This window comes from Solanum tuberosum, unplaced genomic scaffold, assembly GCF_000226075.1.
Source record: "Solanum tuberosum cultivar DM 1-3 516 R44 unplaced genomic scaffold, SolTub_3.0 scf00035, whole genome shotgun sequence".
NCBI classification, from domain to species: Eukaryota; Viridiplantae; Streptophyta; class Magnoliopsida; order Solanales; family Solanaceae; genus Solanum; species Solanum tuberosum.
The window spans coordinates 1,518,237-1,524,049 of NW_006238963.1; positions in this window are offsets into that span (position 1 = coordinate 1,518,237).

A 5,813-nucleotide genomic window follows, 5' to 3' on the forward strand; every position below is an offset into this window, starting at 1 on the left:
TATGTGATCATCTAAAAAGTATGACCCATTAATACCCATGATGGCTACATGGTTTATGGAGACTTGAGTTAATATGAACTCGCATCCCCATATCGGTGCTCAATACTACTCCCAAAAATATACTTAGCTCATATGTTTTAAAACAACTTCTTTCTTTGGTTTGAGATAATTACTCAAAACTTAGCTTTAAAAGCTCTCTTGGAATCGATGTTCCCTTTTCTTTCTCAAAATGTGGAAACATTTTAAAACTTCTTGAGAATTCTTAGTTCCCATATACTTCTTTGAAGAAATGAAACTTCAAATCTTTACTCTTTGCTTAACTTGAACTTAAGCCTTAAAACAAAGTTAAAATGTTTGTGAAAGACTTTTGAAAACTTTAAGAATTTCAATGATACTACTCATTTCAAGAATGCTCAACTCAGAGGGTTCATGCGGAATTTATGAGCATGAACTACTCAACTCAAGGATTCAAAGATACTTCTCGTTTCAAGACTGCTCGACTTATAGGGTTCATGCGGAATTTATGGACATGAATAACTTGACTCGTAGGTCTACATAACATTATGGAACTCATGATATAACTCTTCTCATTCGCATACTTACTTACTTAAAACCTAACTCAAATCGATGATGGATCTCAAAGGATTCACAATTGAACTCAAAGGCTTCCTTAAACTCTACTCTTAACTCTCTCTTGCATGTGAATTATGAATTCAAGAGTTATGGTTCATGATATGAAAAATCTCATGATGAAAAAGTAGACTCATGAATACATTCTCCTCACTCTCATGCTCACTTACTTGATTCTTAAAACAAGTTACTAGAAGTTGTAGAAGACTCCACAACATGACTCAAAGGGGCTATCTCAAATGTTCGGAAGAACTCTTCAAGGATTAACTCTTAACTCTACCTTGAATTTGAAATTATGAATTCAAGGTTATGATTCGTGTTCTTGAATGTTTTCTAGGTGTTTAGAAGTCATTTAGAGTAGTTGGAATCAATAGGAAGTGTTTGTACACTTTAGAAGAACATAAATAGGCTAAACGATGGAAAAAAGGGTAGGGGCAGACGACCCGGGCGCGTTGCTGGCGCGGGGCGCCAGCCCCTAAGTTACTGGAACCCAATTCTGGCGCATTGCTGGCGCGCCGCCCCAACCTCTCTAGCGCAAATGGGACGCGCCGCGCCAGCCTTTCCCAGGCACAATTCAACGAATTTCGTCTTTCGTTTTCTGATCCTAAATCACTTTTTATCGATTTCTTTTCTCAAGTTTTCCTTAGATTCAATTACCCAACCTAAGTACACACTAATCCACTCAAAACAATCTCTTTCATCTCAAGAAATCATCAAAACCCCAACAAAACAAGATTTAGAATAAACTTCAAGAACACCTATCAAGAACTTAAATCCTTCAACTTTTTGAGAATGAAACTTCGCTGAAAACAATATGTTTAGCGTGTGGGTGAACAAACCCAACACTATGGAAGCTTACATACCTCTTAGGGATCAGACCCATGGCGATAATCCGCAACAACTCTCAAGAATTTCGACGAACGCATCGATCATTTCTCTTTTCTTCGCTTTTCTCTTCTTGAACTCTCTACTAAAACCCTAGGCGTAAACTAAGATTATAAAACTGAACCTAATCATATTATACCCCTAAAATATTACTAAAAATGAATTAAATCTGATCGGGTAAGGAAAAGATCAAAATACCCCTCAAAAATCCGGTTTCGACTTTCCTTATCTAGACAGTCCAACTTCGAATGGACATATCTTCCTCATACGAACTCGAAACTAAGAAAACCCGGTGGCGTTGGAAATATAATTCAAATATATTTCCTACGGTTTATGGTAGAACACCTAAATCATCATGATCTATGAATTATGGTCATTTGAAGTCGACCCAAAACTCATACTTAGCTTAACTTGCAAAATTTTAGATTTTGCTATTTCCAATCTAATTCTTCTTGGAACTCAAGGTGCTACATATAGTGACCTTAACACTTAATAATTTTTTAATTCATTGGTAATATCTCACTTACTACGAAGAATGGTTCGAGTCTTAGTTCGAAAAGTTTTCTATTTCCAATCTAATTCTTCTTGGAACTCAAGGTGCTACATATAGTGACCTTAACACTTAATAAATTTTTAATTCCGTGGTAATATCTCACTCACTACGAAGAATGGTTCGAGTCTTAGTTCGAAAAGTTTTCTGGGGTGTTACAGTTTTGAGTTTGAAGCCAGGGCAGGGTAAGTTGATGCCAGAGCGAGATAGGTGAGACAAAATATAATAACGTGAATTCTTATTTTTTCCTTCTTCCTAAAGTACCTAGATTAGACGTAAATCACCCAGAAACCCTCCAAAAAGTTACTCCAAGCTTGGGAAAGAAGGAGGAAGAGATTCTAGTGTGAGAATGGTGATATTTTGTGGATTCTTGGCCAAATTCACCGTCATGTCGTCCGAAAAAACAAAATATTATCTGCAATTCCTCTATGCAGCTGCTTGGCGCCCAGGTAGGCTAGGTTTTATGAATTAGTAGTTATAAATCTGTGTTCACAGTGTAATATATGTAAATCAATGGTGGAATTATGTGTAGGCCCTCGTGCACTGAACGAAATATGGTTAAATCTTAGGAAGAAGTCTTAGATGATGAACTAGGACTAGGTATGGTTGAATTAATGCTTACATGATATCCGTGGATGAGTAGTTCATTAGTGATGGTTGTGATCTTATAATTGTGTGTTGTGGGTTGCTCTTCCTTCATTGTAATATGTGCATGTATGTGAACAGAACATGTTGATCACACCTAATGTGAACAAGTATGAACGAAAAACTATATGTTGTGAATCATCTCTTGTTGTATGAGTGTGATAATATACATAGTGATTGTGGATCGGGTGTTGCGTTCCGACACACTAACTTGGATCGATTGACACGTTTTAGTATAAATATGGGATTGGTTGTCATGTTTCGGCATAATTATTAGATTAGTTGCCACGTTCCGGCATAATTATTGGATCGAGTACCACGTTCCGGTATGCTAACAGTTTGATTTGGGTTCCCTGAGAGGACCAATGATTTGACATAATTGTATGCCTTGAGGATTGTGAAATTGTACCTTGTTTGTAATGATAATTGATGTTGTATTTACCAGAGTTGTTTTATGGTTATGAGGACTTATGTTTGATTGTTATTCTATGTTGAGTAACTTGATATGTACCTTGATATTGAGTGAACCGGAAGGGGGCACACCCAACCGGGATGTAATACGATAAGAAGGGAGAGAACATTGCAAGAATTGTTAATGTCCAGGAAAAAGGTGTCGTGTGTTGTAATGGCGAGGAGTGGGGGTAGTGTACGTGATGTAATGTACTAAGTGGCCATGTCTGGGTAATATGAAAAGGAAGTAAGGGTGTGACGTGAACGAATAGTTGAAATGTTTGTAGTTGTATTTGGGGAATTTCCTATGTGTTAGAATGATAGGCTATGACCAAGAACCTAGTAAGTAGGCTGACAGAGAAGGTAGTTCGTAGTAAAAGTACTAGTGTAATTCTGAGGTATTTTGAGAGAGGGTAAAGGTGGAGAAGCGAGTGGTTTATTTCATGATCTTACTAGTTGGTTTCTTATGTTATGTGGTGGGCGTCGGGTTGACCGATGATGCCTACCAGTACGTGTGGTTGTACTGATACTACCCTTGCTATATCTTTTTACATAGACTGGATGCAGGTTGGTGATGTTCCATTAGGTAAAGACGAAGAAATTCTCCAGCAGCTTCTATCTTTCCTTCCGCATGGTGGGAGCTGTGTCTTTTTATTTATTATGTTCAGTTGTACTCTTAGTAGCTCTTGTACCTTGTTTAGACTGGATTCGTTGGGGGGGGGGGTGTTAGTTACTTTACAAGTTTTAACTCTAAATTGTTTAAAGTTTTATTTATGAAAACTCGATGATTTCATTTATACCTGTTTTTCGTCAATTTTCTTCATGTTTTGCCTTTTGGGATATGAGGGTTCTCCTACTTAGGTGTTAGAGTGGGTGCCCGCATGACCTGGTTGGTTGGGTCGTGACAGAGGCGAGCGAGACCTGGGAGAGAGAGAGAGAGAGGAGAAAGGCGAGTGAGACCTGAGAGAGAGGAGAAAGGCGAGAGAGGTTGAATAATGTTATAATTGTTGTATCAAGTTGTGTCACGAATACAATAGATACAACTGATTTATATCAAAATGAATCTAATTGTATATAAAAAAAACAAATGACTTCAATTACATATTAGAAGGAGAGAGACAAGAGAGATTAAGAGAGGGAGGAGAGATGCAAGTGAGATCGAGAGAGGGAGGGGAGAGGATTAATACATGTTGTATTCGTTGTATCATGAATACAACAGATACAAAATACAACTACAGTTGATACAAAATACAAATATAGTTGTTTGAATACAATTGATAAAAAATACACATCTCTCACCTATATTCGATTGAACACAATTGATACATAATGCATTTGACAGAGAGGATGAGTGCATATTGTATTCGTTGTATCAAGTTTTATCACAAATACAGTTGATATGGTATACAAATACATTTGATACATAATACAAAAATGTAATTGTCATATTATGTGATTTTTTTTGGGTTGCAGTTGTTTGGGATGGAGAGAGAGGGGAGAGGAGAGAGAAAGGAGAGAGAGAATGAGAGAGGGCAGTGGAAGGAGACAGCCAAGGGAGAGAGGAGAGATAAATTTGCTATAAAATCCTACATGTAGCTCCGAATTATAATTATTTTAAATTGTTAGAGGATTATCTTAAATACATATAACATGTTTGCCTTGTTATATAATTTTCTCCTTATTTTTTTTAACTCAACTCAATTTGATCCGCCAAAAATCAATCAGTTCAACCCACCAATTTTATACCTCTAGAATTTACTAAAAACAAAATATTGGGGAGCAAGGAGAGAAGTGGGAACCACATTTGGAATATTAAAAAATATGATGTTTCCAAATTGGTGTTAGTTTACAAGTAAGGCATGCAGCCACAATAGTCATTTGTTTCATGACCAATCACTTTTGTGAAAGTGATGAACAAGTTGATGATTACTTTACTCCATTGCAGGCTGTCATTTTATTAGTTTATGAACACTAGTTTTTGGGTGGTCCATGTCCACTTTACCACATTTTAAAAATCTGTACATACATTGTACTGATTTTGACCAACTTTCAACTGTCCAAATCAGCCTAGGGGAGGATAATGTAAGAGCTAGATAATTGCAAATCTGATCCTAAAGTTAAATGAGTAACGGTTTATTATGTTTTGTTAGGTCATAAAAGTTATATTAATTTTCTTTTGGAATTGTTTTTAAATTTATTTGAAAATCTATGTTTAGTAAAATTATATTTCAAATTTGAAAAATAACTTATAACATGTTATCTAAATCACTTTTCATTTTTGAAGTTGTATACAGTTATATGAACATTATTCTAGAAAGAATATAGTCAAACACAATTCTATCTTCAACTCCAATTCCATAATTTTCAAAAAATATTTGAAACCTATGGCAAACACCTACTTAAAACATCACTAGATTATTGTTATTTTTGTATTATTTTTTTAAGAGCAACTTTCACATATAGCAAACACAAAATTCATATTTGTATGTTATAGCAAAGTTTGCATAATTGTGCTTCATAGCAAACATAAATATGTATATTTCGCTATACATATACAAAAGAAAGCAGTTGTATAATCTGTTTTGGTATACATATACAAAAAGATCAATTGTATAAAGTGAGAGAGGCGAGTGAGCGAGCGAGATCTGAGAGA